General features: G+C 43.7%; 1 long non-coding RNA gene across 1 annotated transcript; it reads right to left on the reverse strand.

The window, feature by feature from the left end:
• Nucleotides 1-14,492: 14,492 nt before the first annotated feature.
• Nucleotides 14,493-16,100, reverse strand: LOC137561551 (uncharacterized). The gene is made up of 2 exons (XR_011030046.1): nucleotides 16,037-16,100; nucleotides 14,493-14,587 (listed from the first exon to the last, which is right to left on the reverse strand). It is a non-coding gene; the product is annotated as an uncharacterized lncRNA (long non-coding RNA).
• Nucleotides 16,101-17,489: the final 1,389 nt, after the last annotated feature.

A 17,489-nucleotide genomic window follows, 5' to 3' on the forward strand; every position in this document is an offset into this window, starting at 1 on the left:
TCCTGAATTAAAACATTCTTCAGCACAGCCCAGCACAGGGCCAGAAAGGTACAACCATGATTGCCCTGGGTCTGTTCTGAATGATTTTGTGAAAGATTCTCAGAATTAGCACAATGGAGGAATAAATGAAGGCAATTAGGGAACAGAACAGTTTTCCTTTGGAATGGATGCACAGAGGTGGAAAGAAGGTGGACCTATTCCATAGGCCAAAATCAGTTAAACATGGGCAATAGCCCAGAGGTCTTAAAATTCCCATTACAGAGGGCTTGTCACATACAGTGCTGCCCATCATTATTCATACACCTGGGAAATTTTGACTTAGTTACTTTTATTCAACCAGCAAGTCCTTTTTTGACGGGAAATGACATAAGTGTCTCCAAAAGATTATAAGAATGTACAAGAGGCATTATTGTGGAAAAAAACAGTAACATTTCTCAGCTTTTATTTACATTTGAGCAAAAAGTGCCCAGCCCAAAATTATTCATACCCTTCTCAATAATCAATAGAAAAGCATTTATTGTCTATTACATCAAACAAACGCAGACCAGCATTTTGCACGTTCCACAGGTATTTTTGCCCATTCATCTTTAGCAATGAGCTCCAAATCTTTCAGGTTGGAGCGTCTTCTAGCCATCACCCTGATCTTTAGCTCCCTCCACAGATTCTCAATTGAATTCAAGTCAGGACTCTGGCTGGGCCACTCTAAAATGTTAATGCGGTTGTCTGCTAACTATTTCTTCACCACTTTTGCTTTGTGTTTTGGGTCATTGTCATGCTGAAATGTCCACTTGTGCCCAAGGCCAAGTTTCTCTGCAGACTGACTGATATTGTCGTAGAGAATCCTCATGTATTTCTCTTTTTTTCATGGTGCTGTTTAATGTGATCAGGTTCTCTGGTCCAAAGAATGAAAAACACCCCCAAAGCATTAGGTTCCCACCACCATGTTTGACAGTGGGAATGGTGTTCTATGGGTATTAGGCAGTGGTTCCCAACCTTTTTGGAGTTGTGACACATCAAACCAAATGTTCAGATCTCCGTGACACGTAGACTAAATGCATGTAATGAGAGACAGCGTTTCCCCACTAAATGCACATAAGAGACAACGTTTCACCAGTAAATGCAGGTAATGACAGACAGCCTTTCACCAGTAAATGCACGTAATGAGAGACAGCGTTTCCCCAGTAAATGCACATAATAAGAGACAGCTTTTCACCAGTAAATGCTCATAATAAGAGACAGCTTTTCACCAGTAAATGCACATAAGAGACAGCTTTTCACCAGTAAATGTACATAAGAGACAGCTTTTCACCAGTAAATGCACATAATGACAAACAGCCAGTTGTCCCCAGTATATGTATATGTAGCCAGGGATATATGTGCCCAGTATATGTAGCCAGAGGTATATGTGCCCAGTATATGTAGCCAGGGGTATATGTGCCCAGTATATGTATCCAGGGGTATATGTGCCCAGTATATGTAGCCAGGGGTATATGTGCCCAGTATATGTAGGCAGGGGTATATGTGCCTAGTATATGTAGCCAGGGGTATATGTGCCCAGTATATGTAAGCAGGGGTATATGTGCCCAGTATATGTAAGCAGGGGTATATGTGCCCAGTATATGTAGCCAGGGGTATATGTGCCCAGTATATGTAGCCAGGGGTATATGTGCCCAGTATATGTAGCCAGGGGTAAATGTGCCCAGTATATGTAGTCAAGGGTATATGTGCCCAGTATATGTAGCCAGGTGCCTCCCCCCTCCAGGAGGAGAGAGCGAGGGAAGGAAAGCGGCACCTCAGGGTGCTCTCCCTCCCTCGCTCTCTCCTCCAGAACGAAGTGCAGTGGCTGGTATAGGGGCGGAACTTACCTTCCGTGTCTCCGTCTGGTCTCGTCGCACGGTCGCAGGCGCGGGATGATTTGCCACTACTCTGGTCTGATCCAGACCAGAGCAGCGGCTGCGGCACCAGAACTTCCGGCGCTTGGAGCGACACGGAAGGTAAGTCCCGCCCGCTGCAAACGCCTGATCGGCGTGACCGCAGTTCGTTCCGGAGGAGAAAGCAAGGGAAGGAGAGCACCCTAAGGTCAGGGAAGGGGGGGAGATGGCCCACTTCTCCGCCGCTGCCCACAGCTCTCCCTCCACTGCGCTGCTTTCCTCCGAGAGCTGACACTGCGACACATACCCGAAGCTGCCGCGACACATGTATGTGTCGCGACACATCGGTTGGGAACCACTGGTATAAGGCTTCTCTTTTTTTTTACACCAAATTAAGGAAACATAATTGTGACCAAACAATTCAATTTTTGTTTCATCTGACCATAATACAGAAGACCAGAAGTCTTCTTCTTTGTCCAGATGAGCATTTACAAAGGCCAAGCGAGCTTTTGTGTGCCTTATCTGGAGAAGTGGCATCATCCTTGGTCTGCATTCATGTAACCCAGCAGTGTGCAGTGTCCATTGTATTTTCTGCCTTGAGACATTTCCACCAGCAGAGCCCAGATTCACCAGGATGGCTTTGGTGGTGATCCTTGGATTCTTTTTCACCTATCTCACTACTGTATACTCCTGTCCAGCACAGGTGTCACTTTTGGATTCCGACCTCGTCCTCTGAGATTTTCCACAGTGCGGAACATCTTGTATTTTTCCTTAATACTTTGCACTGTAGCCACTGGAACTGGAAAACATTTAGAAATGGCCTTGTAGCCCTTGCCTGATTCGTGTGCATCCACAATGCGCAGCCGGAGGTCCTCACTGAGCTCCTTTGTTTTAGTCATGACTGTCCACAAACCAACTGCAGAGAGGTGCTGTTTTTCACCTGTTGAGTTGATTAAAACAGCTGTTGCCAATTAATCAGGGTAATTAGTCTCAGAGATGCCAAAAGGATAAAACGATATAAAAATTTTAAAACATGGGAGTGGGGGAGGTGGATCCTTACCCACTCCAAAGGACACAACACTAGGAACGTGTTTAGGTATAACACAAAATTTATTTATACACTTTTTGCCATGACCCGGCTTCATCAGGCAGTGAGACAGGAGTATACAGCTGTGGGTCAAGAGACACTCGAGTTTTAGACATGGTGCTTATCACATAAATAAGATGTATTAATTATTTTATTTATGTGATAAGCACCTCGTCTAAAACTCGACTGTCTCTGACCCACAGCTGTCTACTCCTGTCTCACTGCCTGATGAAGTGGGGTCACGCTCGTGAAAAGCGTTGCAAAAAATTGTGGCGTGTATAAATACATTTTGTGTTATACCTATACACGTTCCTATTGTTGTGTTCTTTGGAGTGGGTACGGATCCACCTCCGCCACTTCCATGTTTTAAAAATTTGATATTTTATCCTTTTAGCCCCTCTGTTTACTATGAGACTTTACCAGTGGAAGGGGCGGAAATTTTCATATTTCTTCCTATCTACAAAGAGCTCATTTTTAATCCTGAGTGGGGACAGGCTTGTTCTCCCCACCTGCCCATACAGTGGAACCTAAGGGGTAACCCTGGTTTGTGAGTATTACTCTACTTACTCTATAATTTTCCCTCATCACCAGTACATACTACACCATATTTGGGCTCTCGGTGTCTCCTCTTTTGTCTCCTCAAATCAGGGTAATTAGGATGCTTTAGAACAGCTTGGACTATTTGGAATGGTATAGAACTTTGGATTTTCCCCCAGACTGACAGTTTATGAAGGGTATGAATAATTTTGGACTGTACACTTTTTGCTCAAATGTAAATAAGAGCTGAGAACAGGGCCGGATTTGTACTCTTTACCGCCCAAGGCCAATTTCACCAGCCGCCCCCCTTCAGTATAGGTACCGAGATGACCCCTCCCGTCTTTCCTCCAGTATAGGTAGTGAGATGACCCCTCCCCCCCTTCCCTCTAGTATAGATAGCCAGATGACCCCTCCCCCTTCCCTCCAGTATAGGTAGCCAGATGACCCCTCCATCCTTCCCTCTAGTATAGATAGCCTTAGGACCCCCCTCCAGTATAGGTAGCCAGATGACCCCTCCGCTCTTTCCCTCTAGTATAGGTAGCCTGATGACCCCTTCCCCTCCCCCTCCAGTTTAGGTAGCCAGATGACTCCCTTAATCCCTCCCTTTCCCACTCCCCCCTTTCAGTACAGCTTGCCTCTACACAGCAGCAGCCATAAGTGTCACTCACTTCTCTGCTCATCTCCAGTGCAGAACCTTCCTCTTTCCCTCCGTCTCCAATGCTGCCCAAGTCCGTAGCCGCACGCCACAACGCCAACGTGCACAGAGAGCAAGGTGGCTGCTGCACAGGTGGCTGGCAGCAGGGAGATTAGGCGCTCACTTGATCTCCCTGCATTGCAGCATTTGCAGTCTTGCAAATACTGCACCAGTTTAGTTTGCTGCTTTGGTGCCCTTGCTCCTGTGGTGCCCTAGGCCATGGCCTAGGTGGCCTAGGCCTAAATCCGGCCCTGGCTGAGAAATGTTTTTTTCCCCACAATAATGCCTCTTGAACATCATCTTATTATCCTTTGGAGACAACCATGTCATTTACCATCAAAAAAATTACTTGCTGGTTGAATAAAAGTAACTAAGTCAGAATTTCCTAGGGGTATGAATAATTATGGGCAGCACTGTGTATTCAAATTGCTAGATGATTCCAACTGGAGATTTTCCAAAATCTTCAGGGCTCTAAGGTCCTCCTCAGTACACTCCTCTCCAAAAGGACACCGCCGTGTTCCCAGCACTTTTTTATTGCCAAAAAAGTTCTGATTAAGGATACGTCTCCCAAACATGTGCAGATCGGTGATCAAGTCAAATTTATTAACACTATAGTAAGGGCAAAAATCCAAACCCACAGAAAGTAAAGCAACTAGTGTAGCAGGCAAATCAGAGCCTGTCAAATTAATTACCTGAAGATCTGTACATAAGTCAATTGGAGACGCTACCTCCCCCCCCCCTTCCCCCGGGTTTTGGTTTGGTCTAAAAAAAAGCAATGGGTAAGGAAGAGGAACCTGAGGAACCACCCGAGGAAGAATAGCCATAATAATAATTGTCGCAGAAATTGATGACAATACACCCTTTGCTGCATTGGTCGTTGTCTGCTGTGTGATCAACAACATTGTATAGTGTTACAGAGTCACATCAACATCCATTTGACCATAATGTTCAGGGATCTCAGTGTGTCACTAAAAAAACAAAAATAAATATTGTATATATTCAGATATAAGTCGACTTCATGTATAAGTCGACCCAATTATTTGACCCTATTATTTGGCTGGAGTTTTTGGATTACTCTAGTATAAGTCTATCCAACAAAGTGAACGTCTGCATTTGGGGACCAGAAGGAGGATTAGCCATATCATGCAGGGAAAAACACATGTATAAGTAGATAAATACTTGATCTGCGTACATAGCATGTATTGTACTGTCCATGTTTTGATTTCAGTGAATTTTATATAGTAAATGAAGATAATTCTGTTCCAGGTGGGAACCATGTCTTTTGCCCACAGTTTGAGGATAAATACTGATGTAATTTATTCCCTCAACTTGTTTTCTTTTCTCCTCCAATCGCTGAGTCACCTCAGCCTGGCTTGTAAACACAAGTGAGCAGAGGCTCAACTGCAGAGGCTCAACTGGCCTTTGGCACCTTAATTCCTACTGTGCCACTGCCAGGCCCAGCACATTCAGTGACAACCTGTGTGTGTGACAGGCAGCTGCAGATTTGTAATCCCATCCCAATCACTGCACCTGTTCACTGTACGTACCTACCTACCTACATACCACATGATTACAAAGCACAAACTGCAATGGGATGACCACCTGAGGGAAAGCAGCACACAAAAGCAAATCCACACACCGCAGTGGAAGATATGCAATTATTTCTCAAAAAAGGCGATACCTTAACTGTACCGTGATGTTGAAAGGCAAGTGGTGTCATGAACAGCGTTGGCTCAAGGGTCCATCTGACCATGGGGTCTGCAAAGCACGGTCAGGCCTGCCCGAAGACTAAGTCAGCCCCCACACACAGCATCTCTGCCTGCATGCCGTGTGACTGCCTGCCCCAAGACTAAATTGCTCCCAGTCCCCACACAGCATCTCTGCCTGCAGGTCGCTTGACTGCCTTCTCCGCCACCACCAACAGGGTCCAGGACTCCAGGCGGATTCCTGAATCTTTAAGGCTGCTGCTAGCAGCGGCCGCTATAATAATTTTTTCTGATGGGTGTACATGCCTGCCTAATTTTTCTGGCTGCACTGCAGCTGCAACAACAAAACAAGAGGCATGTGCATGTGCCAATTCCCCTTCGTGAACATTACCTTGCCACGTTGAAGGGGCTTTCATATCACAATGAAGCAATGATCGGCGGCTATATCAGTATATGAGTGTCTCGGGAAGGGGGGGGGGTCGGCACACCCACGATAATAAGGTTGTTGCTTCATTGTGGACAGACCAAATTCGATCAGCTGGACAGTCACTGTTGTTCTATCATTAAGCTACCCCAGCCCGGCGACCACATGGGCTTGAAAACCGCTACGGCCTGCACTCTGGCCATGGTGCGCACCAGTCCAGCATGGCCGTCACTACACTACACAGTGAGTTTGGTGTGTCAGTGTGAAGCAGTACTCTAATCCCACTCCCTGATTGATGTATACACATGCAAGATGTTTTAAAGCACTTTAGGCCTGCAATTTAGCATTCAAAGTGATTTCTGCCCTTAAAACGCTGCTTTGCATTAAATCTAGATTTTCCCCGGGACTTTTGGTGTCTATCACACTCATCCATACAAAAACTCAGATGTTAGACCCCTTGAAACATCTTTTCCATCACTTTTCTGGCCAGCATAAGTGTTTCTAGTTTTCAAAGTTTGCCTCCCCATTGAAGTCTATTGTGGTTCACGGAAGTTCACGCGAACCGAACTCTTTGTGGAGGTTCGCAAACCGAAAATCGGAGGTTCGGGCCATCTCTACTTACAGAATGTCCCATACAATATATATGGCAGCAGCCTGCATTAGAGCGAGTACCTACAGGTTAACCCAAATATATTTTTAGTTGAGGTGGATAAGTTGCCTCTAATGAGGAACAGTTGAAAATGTTTTGCAAGCCAGAAGAGGTGTGGAGCTGTGATTGGCTGCTGGCTGGGTGCCATAATGCTGCTGGCTTCTGATGTAGCAATCAGACTCTTTATGGCTTCCGTAATGCCATAGTAGTTCATGGATGCTAGTCATTTAAAACCCTAGAACTATGGTAACTACATGTAAAACCAGTTATTGCACACACCCGATTACTCGAAAGACAAAACCTTTCCATTGTGAAATAATTACCGTATGTCCTATTATATTTTCATAATAAACAGACACAACAGCATGGGAACCCAGCCCTCAGCTACTTCTCCAACTGATACCTATCCCAAGGGCAGCTTAGTGCAGAAAATGCCCCAAAAGGGGGAACATAAGACTGTCAATGCACTTCAGAGACCTTATTAATGACAAATATACTCACACTATTTATTAGAGACTCAGCTGGGCCATGCACTGGGGAGACATAGAGTCTATAAATACAGTAGAACCCAATGGCAACCAGTTACCTGAGCTAGGTGTCTAAGAAATGTACCCCCCAAAAATACAGAGCCAGCACAATGTTCTCCAGCAACCAAGGCTGAGACACCAAAGTGTGCCCCTTCCATCCCTTCCACCCAAGCAGTCACACACTGATTGCTATTAGACTAAGAGGCACCCTAGGGTCCCCAACACATTCATCTTTAGTTATCTGGCTTGCAGTCACTGCCATGGTGGTGAAAAAAACAAGATATAGTTCATTTTTGTTGTGATAAGTAGTGATAAAGTTATTGGGGAACGGATGGGAGAAGTGCTGGAATGTGAAAATTCCTTTCTTATTTCCCTTTTCTTATTTCTTTCTGCTTCAGATACAATAGGAGAATGATAGCTGAGTGAGTTGTGCGCCCCCTCCTACACTGCGCCCTGAGGCTGGAGCATCTCTTGCCTCTGCCTCGGCCCTCCCCTCATACATATTAGCCAGAACTGGAAGCGTATCTGGTTACTTTGAATTTGGAGAGATTGCATCGCACTGTGAATCCTGGTTACTATGGTCAGGCACCCCATCAGGGAGAGCCCCTGTAGCCACCACTGGTGAGGATGGAACTCTTGAAAGGGAAAAGTTGGGGGGGGGGGGGAGGGTCTATATTTCTTGGGTCACATCCACTCTGCAGTGAAGAGGGACAAAAGGGATAAGAGGTGCCCAGGAGTGTCTAAAGCTGAGTTAATAACAACATAACATTAGCAAGGTGCTCAGAAAAGCTTTTGTAGTGTACACCAGCTCTCAATCACACTTCTGTGAAATCAAACTGTCCACTTACCGTAGGTAGAAACACTGATTGACAATCAATTTCACAAGCAAATAGAATAGAAAACAGGTGGAAATTATAGGCAAATAGCAAAACATGCCCAATAAAGGAGTGGTTCTGCAGGTGGTGACCACAGACCACCTCTCAGTTCCTATGCTTTTTGGCTGATTTGTCACTTTTGAATGCTGGCAGTGCTTTTCACTCACACAAGTGGCTCAGGTTGGTACATCAAAGCAAGCTGTGGCAAGAAGGTTTGCTGTGTCTGCGCAGTGTCTAGAGCCTGGAGGCACTACCAGGCTGATCAGTGAATAATGGCGCACAGCGCCTATGCATAAAAATGGTGCCGCATTAAAAAGATACGCTTATCGCTATTTATCGTTAGTACTGCATAATAATGGCGCACAGGGAAAAAAGAAGAACACGGCACACACTAACGTTATTTATCAATAGTGGCACACACTAACGTTATTTATCAATAGTGCCGTTCATTTGCCAAACAGCAGACGTTATTGCCCACAGTAATGTTATTTATCAATAGCGCCCTACATAGGCCAAACTGCAGACGTTATTTAACTGCAAAACGTTGAATGGATTTAATGTAACACTGTCAAGGTTAGGGTTAGGCACCACTGGGGGATCTAAGGGTTAGGCACCATCAGGGGGGTGTTAGGGTTAGGCACCAACCGGGGGGGTCTTAGGGTTAGGCACCACCAGGGGGGTCTTAGGGTTAGGCACCACCATGGCTGTGGTTAGGGTTAGGCACCACCAGGGGGGTGGTTAGGATTAGGCACCACCAGGGGGGTGGTTAGGATTAGGCACCACCAGGGCGGATTTAGGGTTAGGCACCCCCAGGGGGGTCTTAGGGTTAGGCACCACCAGGGGGGTCTTAGGGTTAGGCACCACAAGGGGGGTCTTAGGGTTAGGCACCACAAGGGGGGTCTTAGGGTTAGGCACCACCAGGGGGGTCTTAGGGCTAGGCACCACCAGAGGGGTCTTAGGGTTAGGCACCACCAGGGGGGTCTTAGGGCTAGGCACCACCAGGGGGGGGGGGGTTTAGGGGTTAGGGATAGGTACAGAGAGGGTTCTGTGCGTTAACGTTAAATACTGATAAGGCTTTAACGCTAAATAACAATAAGGCTTTAACGTTAAATAACAATAAGGCTTTAACGTTAAATAGCGATAAGCGGCAAATGGATTAGCGGCAACACCGTGCGCCATTATTCGCTTGCGCCATTTTCAGATGGATCCCTACCAGGAGTCAGGCCAGTTCATCAGAAGACATGGAGCAGGCCATAGGAGGACAACAAGCCAGAGGCAGGACTGCTACCTCCACCTTTGTGCAAGGAGTAACAGGAGGAGCACTGCCAGAGCCCTAAAAAATGACCTCCAGTGGGCCACAAATGTGCATGTGTCTGCTCAAACAATCAGAAACAGACTCCATTAGAGTGGTATGAGTGTCTGACATCCACAGACGGGGGTTGGGCTTACAGCCCAACACTGTGCAGGATGTTTGACATTCTTGGTATTCTATGGCCAGGGCCGGTTCTAGTAACTTCCAGTAACAATGGGGCCCCAGGGCAAAATTAACCCTGGGGCCCCCCAGACACACCCGGCCAAAAAGTGGCATTAGGGGCCCTTTGCTGCAGCCAAATTTCCCTCCTGGCCCCCTGAGGCGGCTGCTGACCCTCTCTCCAAATCACCTCCCACCTTAACTGTGCTCCCTGGGGCCCCTGCAGAGTCTATGGCAGAGCAGCGTCTCACCTGCTCACCAGCACAGAGGCATTCACTCTGCCAAAGACTCTGCAGAGGCCCCAAGATCAACAGTTAATGTGGGGGAGGAGAGATACACCTGGAACCCCTACAGGTTCCAGAAAATTGCCTCCTTTGTCTCTATGGTTGCACCGGTCCTGTCTATGGCAAATGCCAAATTTGCCACTGACGCCTTGTGCTCTTCACAGATGAAAGCAGGTCCACACTGAGCACGTGACAGACGTGAGAGAGTCTTGAGATGCCATAGAGAACGTTCTGCTGCCTGCAAAAAACATCCTCCAGCATGACCGTTTCAGCAGTGGATCAATAATGGCGTGGGATGGCATTTCTTTGGGGGGTTGCACAGCCCTCCATGTACTCCCCAGATGTAGCCTGACTGCCATTAGGTACAGAGATGAGATCCTCAGACCCCTTTGTGAGACCATATGCTGGTGCAGGTGGCATTGGGTTCCTCCTAATACAAGACAATGCTAGACCTTATGTGGCTGGAGTGTGTCAGCAGTTCCTACAAGACAAAGGCATTGATGCTATGGCACCACCAGGGGGGTCGCCTGTTCCCCATACCTGAATCCAATTGAGCACATCTGGAACATCATGTCTTGCTCCATCCACCAACACCACAGACTGTCCATGAGTTGGTAGATGCTTTAGTCCAGGTCTGGGAGGAGATCCCTTTAGGAGACCATCCTAAGCAGTAGATCATTTGACAGCAAGGATAGAAACGCTAGAAGCAGGCTATGAGAAAAATCAACAAGCAATTGTAAATCACACTTCTGAGATTGGTACTCACAATAAGCAAGTGCGATCCCTAATAAGTAAAGTTGATGACTTGGAAAATAGGTCACGAAGGAATAATATAAAAATAAGGGGTCTGCCAGCAAAACTTAATCAAACCGAACTCCCTACTGTCATCCAATCAATCTTTAACGATGTGTTGCGGAATGATCAGCCAGAAGAAATAAAAATCGATAGAGCCCACAAAATTGGAAGAGAGAGAATGACGAGTCAGGGCAATAGTACAGATGTGCTCTGCCGAGTGCATTTCTTCAAAGAAAAAGAGAAAATCCTTGCTAGAGCCAGAGAAATGAAAGAAATAATGTACAATGATAAGAAAATTGAACTGTTTAATGATTTGTCTTCTCAGACTGTTTATAGAAGGAGGCTCCTGAAACCCCTTTTGGATGCTATTAAGGAGAAGGGAGGCACCTATAGATGGGGTTTCCCCCTATCACTCGCGGTCTCAATGGGCCAAAAATCATACACACTAAGAGACGGTGAACCAACTGAGCCCTTGTTACAGTTGTTTGGTCTCCCCCAAATTAAAATACCAGGCTGGGAGGAACTAGAAACGGGAGGCGATTTTAGCAAACGCGCCACCAGCAACAGCCGGAGATAGGAATTTTTTTTTTAGCACAAAATCCAACTGTGCTAATTGTCTAGGTAGACAAAGGTCCCCTATATCCCGCAGTGAGATGGGAAAGGTGACTAACGACCTTGTGATCACAATGGGAGGTGACCCTCAGGGTCTTCATCCTAAGGATGATTTGTATAGTACGAATGGTATGAGTGGAATGAATGGTGGAATACAGGTGCAAAGGAAAATATGCTTCTCTGATGTATACAAATTCAGTCTGTCTTTTCTTCCCCCCCTCCCCCTCCTTATGGAATTATCAATAAAGTAGAAAATTTTAATAAATTACTTAAAGATTGAAACAATAAACGTTAAGGGAGCTAATTCAGGTAAAAAAAGGGGTAGAATTTTAACAGAATTAACTAAGAATAAAATAGACATAGCCTTTCTACAAGAAACTCATTTCAAGAGTAAATTTGAACCAAGCAAATATTGCAAAAAATATAGCCTATGGTATACTAACTCGAAGGACAGGGGCAGATCGTGTGGGGTGGCCACTATATTTTCTTCCAGGATCTGTTTCGAACCAAGTCAGATCTATAAAGACGATGAGGCTAGGTTACTAATCTTGGTTGGAAAATTGAACGGTAAAACCGTCACGCTGGCAAACATTTATGCGCCAAATAATGGCCAATGTGCTTTTATAAAAAAAGCGCTGGATAAAGTGAGTGAATTAAAAAAAGGGAAAACTATAATGGGAGGAGATTTCAACCTCCCCTTTGAACCCAACCTAGACTCCTCGAAAGGTATGTCCCATATTTCAAAAAAACAAATTACATCCCTCACACAACATTTAAAAAATTATAGAATGGTAGACGTCTGGAGAATTTATAACCTTGGGGTGAGAGATTATACCTTCTATTCGAGAGTACACAATACCTACACTAGATTAGATTTATTCTTATTACCACAAAATGAAATTCTGGAAATAATAGAAATAAAAATAGGAAGTATTACTTATTCTGACCATGCACCAGTGATACTCACCCTTAAGTGGAACAAGGATGTCATGACTGATTGGCGGTGGAGATTGGACAGCTCTGTCTTGCTTGAGCCTACGGTGAAGGAGACAGTAGCGACCCAGATTAAACAATTCTTTGCAGAAAATCAGGGTTCAGTAAACTCCGGAAAAATAATGTGGGACTCCTTTAAATGTGTTATAAGGGGTTCCTTAATAGCAATAGCAAGTAAAATTAAAAAACAAAAAACTAAGCAGTTAGATAATTTAATGGATGAACTCAAAACAGCGGAAGCCACACATAAGGAAAATCCTGAGCAGGATAATTTTTTGAAAGTTAATTCAATTAGGCATAGGATAAATAAAATATTAAATGAAAAATGTAGTAAAGAATATAAAAAACTCAAAAAAGATTTTGTCAAACTGTAACAAACCAGGAAAATGTATGGCCAAGCTATCAAAAAAAAAGACAACAGCCCAATTCATAGAAAAAATACAGAATAATTCCGGTCAATTAAGCTACAGCGCGCAAGAAATAGGACAAGTATTTGGGAAATATTATGCAGAGCTATATAGTATAAAGCAGGAAATGCCAGTGGATAATATGAACAGGTATCTTACACAAGTAAATTTACCAAAAATTACAGTCGAGAATAAAGATACGCTGGATGCCCCGGTAACAGAAATAGAGTTTAAAGAGGCAGTAAATTTGCTTAAAATCGGTAAGAGTCCGGGTCCCGACGGCTTCACCTCGGAGTTCTATAAAGCATTCATAGAGGAGATAGCACCTGACTATTGTTTAATGATTAATAATCTGGATGAAAGTGAGACCTTTTCTAGAGAATCAAATCAGGCCACAATCACCCTAATACATAAAGAAGGTAAAGATCCCCTACAGTGTAGCAACTATCGTCCCATTTCGGTAATTAATATTGATGTTAAAATATATTCAAAAATTCTAACATTAAGACTGGAAAAGGTGTTAGATCAGCTACTGGGGAAGGAGCAGATGGGTTTTAGAAAATCGGGCAGACTATCGGATAATATTTCAGCAGCAATAAACTTTATATATAACGCAAAAATTCGTAATGAAGATGCCATCTTAGCGGCCATTGACGCTGAAAAGGCGTTTGACCGTATTTCAAGACCATTTATCTACACAACTTTAGAACACTATGGTATTGGTCCCATCTTTATCAAACGAATCAAAAATCTATATTTAAACCAAACAGCCAGAGTAAAAATCAACGGTACCTTGACACACTCCTTCCCTTTGGGGAACGGCGTGAGGCAGGGATGTCCAATCTCCCCGCTAATATTCAATTTAGGCATAGAAGTGTTAATACGCATGATCCATTCTGACAGGGAGATATCTGGGTGGCATATAGGTAACTATGAAAGTAAACTACTAGCATACGCGGACGACCTTCTTTTGACATTAACCAATCCCCTGACCTCTTTCGAAGAAGCAAATAAAATAATAACTGAATTTTCCAAATACTCGAACTATAAAGTAAACAATTCTAAAACTACAGTATTAAACATAAAAAGTCCCGCCGAAATATTGAGTACCCTACAACTAAGGTATGGCATTCATTATACCAATTCTCATATTAAATATCTCGGTATCAACTTATGTAGTGATTTCAATGATCTATTCAAACATAATTATACACCAGTGCAAAAAGATTGTGAGAAGATACTGAGTAAAATGAAAAATGCCCAATTTAATACAATTGGGAAAATCAACTTTATAAAAATGAAAATTCTTCTTAAAATAATATTTACAGTACAAAATTTGCCAATAAACATCCAAAGGAATTGGTATAATGTCTGGAACAATATATTTCAAAATTTCATATGGAGAACACCAAACCGCAGAATTTCATATAAGATAATAAGCAGGCATAAGAAATTGGGAGGAATGGGGGCACCAAATATTAAACGATATGCCCAATGTTTCCAATTGCAAAGAATTTTAGATCTCAGGATGTGCGACCCGAAGAGATTCTGGACAACATATGAAAGAAGTCTGTTTAATTACGATATGTTGGATTCATGGCACCCCCACACGGTAGCAAAACTCCTCCCTTCTATCAGCCATCCATTATTAGCACCTGCAATTAAAACCCACATGGAAGTTATAAGATCTATGTCAAAGAGCAATAAAATATCATTACTAACCACTCTACGCAATAACCCAGATTTTCAACCTGGCTTAACTTCAGGGTGGCTCAAGGAATGTGGGCTCCCTCGAGATGTTAGAATCTTAGACTTGGTTGGCCACAGAGATTCCACATTGAGGGAGATTTATAACATGGTCAGAATGGATAATGGGCTGTGGAGCTTCCAGGTCAGGAGCTACCTTTCCAAACATAAGGATAATATAAGTAAAACCATAAATATTTATGAAAAGTGTTTTCTTCATTCGAGGGTGGGGAAGGGAATGACAGCAAATTTATATTTTTTTCTTGACAGTTGTCAAACTGATCCTCTACCTAAGTTCTGTAGAAGCTGGGAACAAGACCTAAATCATATCCAAAACTTGGACTGGGGAGCAGTATTCCAGGAAATTTGGACCCCCAGCTATACCTCATTTCAACTTGTTAATTATAAACTCATGACGAGATGGTACTTCACACCCTCTAAGATGGCTAAATTTAAAGGCGGAAATGGGAACTGTTGGAGATGTCTTACTGCGTTTGGTTCACATATGCATATGTGGTGGTCGTGCCCGGTTATACAGAACTTTTGGAGAGAGATAGGAGATTTCATTAAACTTCCTTCCCCTTTTCATCCCAGTACCGCTCTGTTGAGTTGCATGGAACCTGACCGCTTTAGACATGCAAATAAACTAGTAATCCCTGCAGCAATTGTGGCCAGGAAACTTATAGCAAAATCCTGGAAGAACCCCGAAGCTCCCAGTATGGAAGAGTGGATATGGATGATGTCAGATTTTTTGCAAGGTGGCGAGGGCAGTGTAGAAGATGCTGGCACCAACAAACAAATGGAGGAATGGAAAATTGCATGGGAAAAAATAAGTAACATATAATATGTAGTTGAGTATTTGAGGTGGAGGGGATGAGGAGAAAAGAACCAAATAACCACTATATTACCAACTGAAATTGTAAGGATAAATGGATGGATGAATGTGCAGATGCATAGATATATGTTGAAGTATAGAAGGCACTTATATGAATGTGTATGAAAGGTGAAATAAGAGTAATTGCTTTGCTTCTCAGCTTAGATATGTGACCTGTTTGTGCATGAGGCCTGTCCCCTCCTTTGGCTTGGTCCGGCCCTGATGGCTCATGCATGGAGGGCATGTCCATAAAATAAGTAGGTGGTCGGAAAGGGATATTAACCACTTAATGTTAAGATGGGTAGGTGGAGTTTGTTTTTTGCTGGTGCTTGTGTTTTTTTTTTGTTTTTCTTACTTTCTTTTTTCTCTCTCTTACTATAATTAGTTTGACCTGAGCCACTGGTGGAATATTTGATATATTGTAGTGATGATGGAGTGAGGGAGGGGGGGAGGAGAGGAAAGAAAATCAAACTATGATGCAGACCTGAGACCCACGTATGATGGCTTCACAGCTGTCACATGGTCATATCTGGGTCACATACCGGCTGAGTTTGAAAAAAAAAAAAAAAAAAAAAGGAGACCATCCACCACCTCATCGGAAGCATGCCAAGACATTGTAAAAAGGTTATACAGACATGGCCACAATTCACTAAGCTTTATTAAACACTTTATCAAACGTTTGATAATTTACCTCATGGGTAAAATCTAATTTTGAATTCACTAAGGTGTTATAGATTTATCAAATGTTTATATATCTATAATTTATAACACCTTAGTGAATTCTAAATTCGATTTTACCCATGGGGTAAATTATCAAACGTTTGATAAAGTGTTTGATAAAGCTTAGTGAATTGAGGCCATGGAGGCCACACACACTACTTAGCCTCATTTTGACTTATTTTAAAGACTTGAAGCTTGGATCAGCCTGTAGTGTTTTTTTCACTTTAATTTTGAGTGTGACTCCAAATCCAGGAAACAGGAAATTTGAGCTCATGAGGCAAGTGGACAAAAAGGGCACCGTCATTCACTCCCATAATAAATATCGTTTGATGGGTGCCGAACAGGAAAAAAGGGTGCCTCTGTTGTTCTGGAAGCCTGCAGAGGGGACCTTTAGTGTCAAGTCTATACAGGCACTGCTGTGGGCAGCTATTATTATTTAGTATTTACTTTATTTAGTATGTATTTTATATAGCACCGACATCCTCCGCAGCGCTGTACAGAGTATACTGTCTTGTCACTTAACTGTCCCTCAGAGGGGCTCACAATCTAATCCCTTATGTCTATGTATGTATTGTGTAGTGCATGTATCATAGTCTTGGGCCAATTTCAAGGTAAAGCCAATTAACTTATCTGTATGTTTTTGGGATGTGGGAGGAAACCATAGTACCTGGAGGAAACCCATGCAGACATGGGGAGAACATACAAACTCCTTGCAGATGTTTACCTGGCTGGGATTCGAAGCGGGGACCCAGCATTGCAAGGCGAGAGCGCCAACTACTACACCACCCTGCTGCCCATAGAGCAGCTATAGAGTAGAGATGTCTGCTCTATCTAGAGTTTTGCTACATGATAGCCGAATGCCATGCACAGCCACCACCCAAATTACTGAGTCGGCACCAGCATAGCTGTAATTTACATTGTAGTCTATGGCAGTGCCCAATTTACCAATGGAGCTCTGTGCCAAACTTAACTGACTCGACAGCAGAACCCACCCCATGGTCTTTAAAAACACTTGCTAAAGCCAGGAGGCAAGTGTCTTCTACTACCAGCAAGAACATTGTTGGGCCCCCGGCATGGCAGAACTATTTAGCCTCAGCCCACTGGGTAACTCAGAAATCCAAAGAACTCAGGTTCATGCCCAAAACGCAACATTTATGCTCTTTGCCTGCCAAGTCCTTCACCTCAAGTGCATTTTTGCAGCTTCATAAAAGAGACAT

This window comes from Hyperolius riggenbachi, chromosome 3 (genome assembly GCF_040937935.1).
Source record: "Hyperolius riggenbachi isolate aHypRig1 chromosome 3, aHypRig1.pri, whole genome shotgun sequence".
NCBI classification, from domain to species: Eukaryota; Metazoa; Chordata; class Amphibia; order Anura; family Hyperoliidae; genus Hyperolius; species Hyperolius riggenbachi.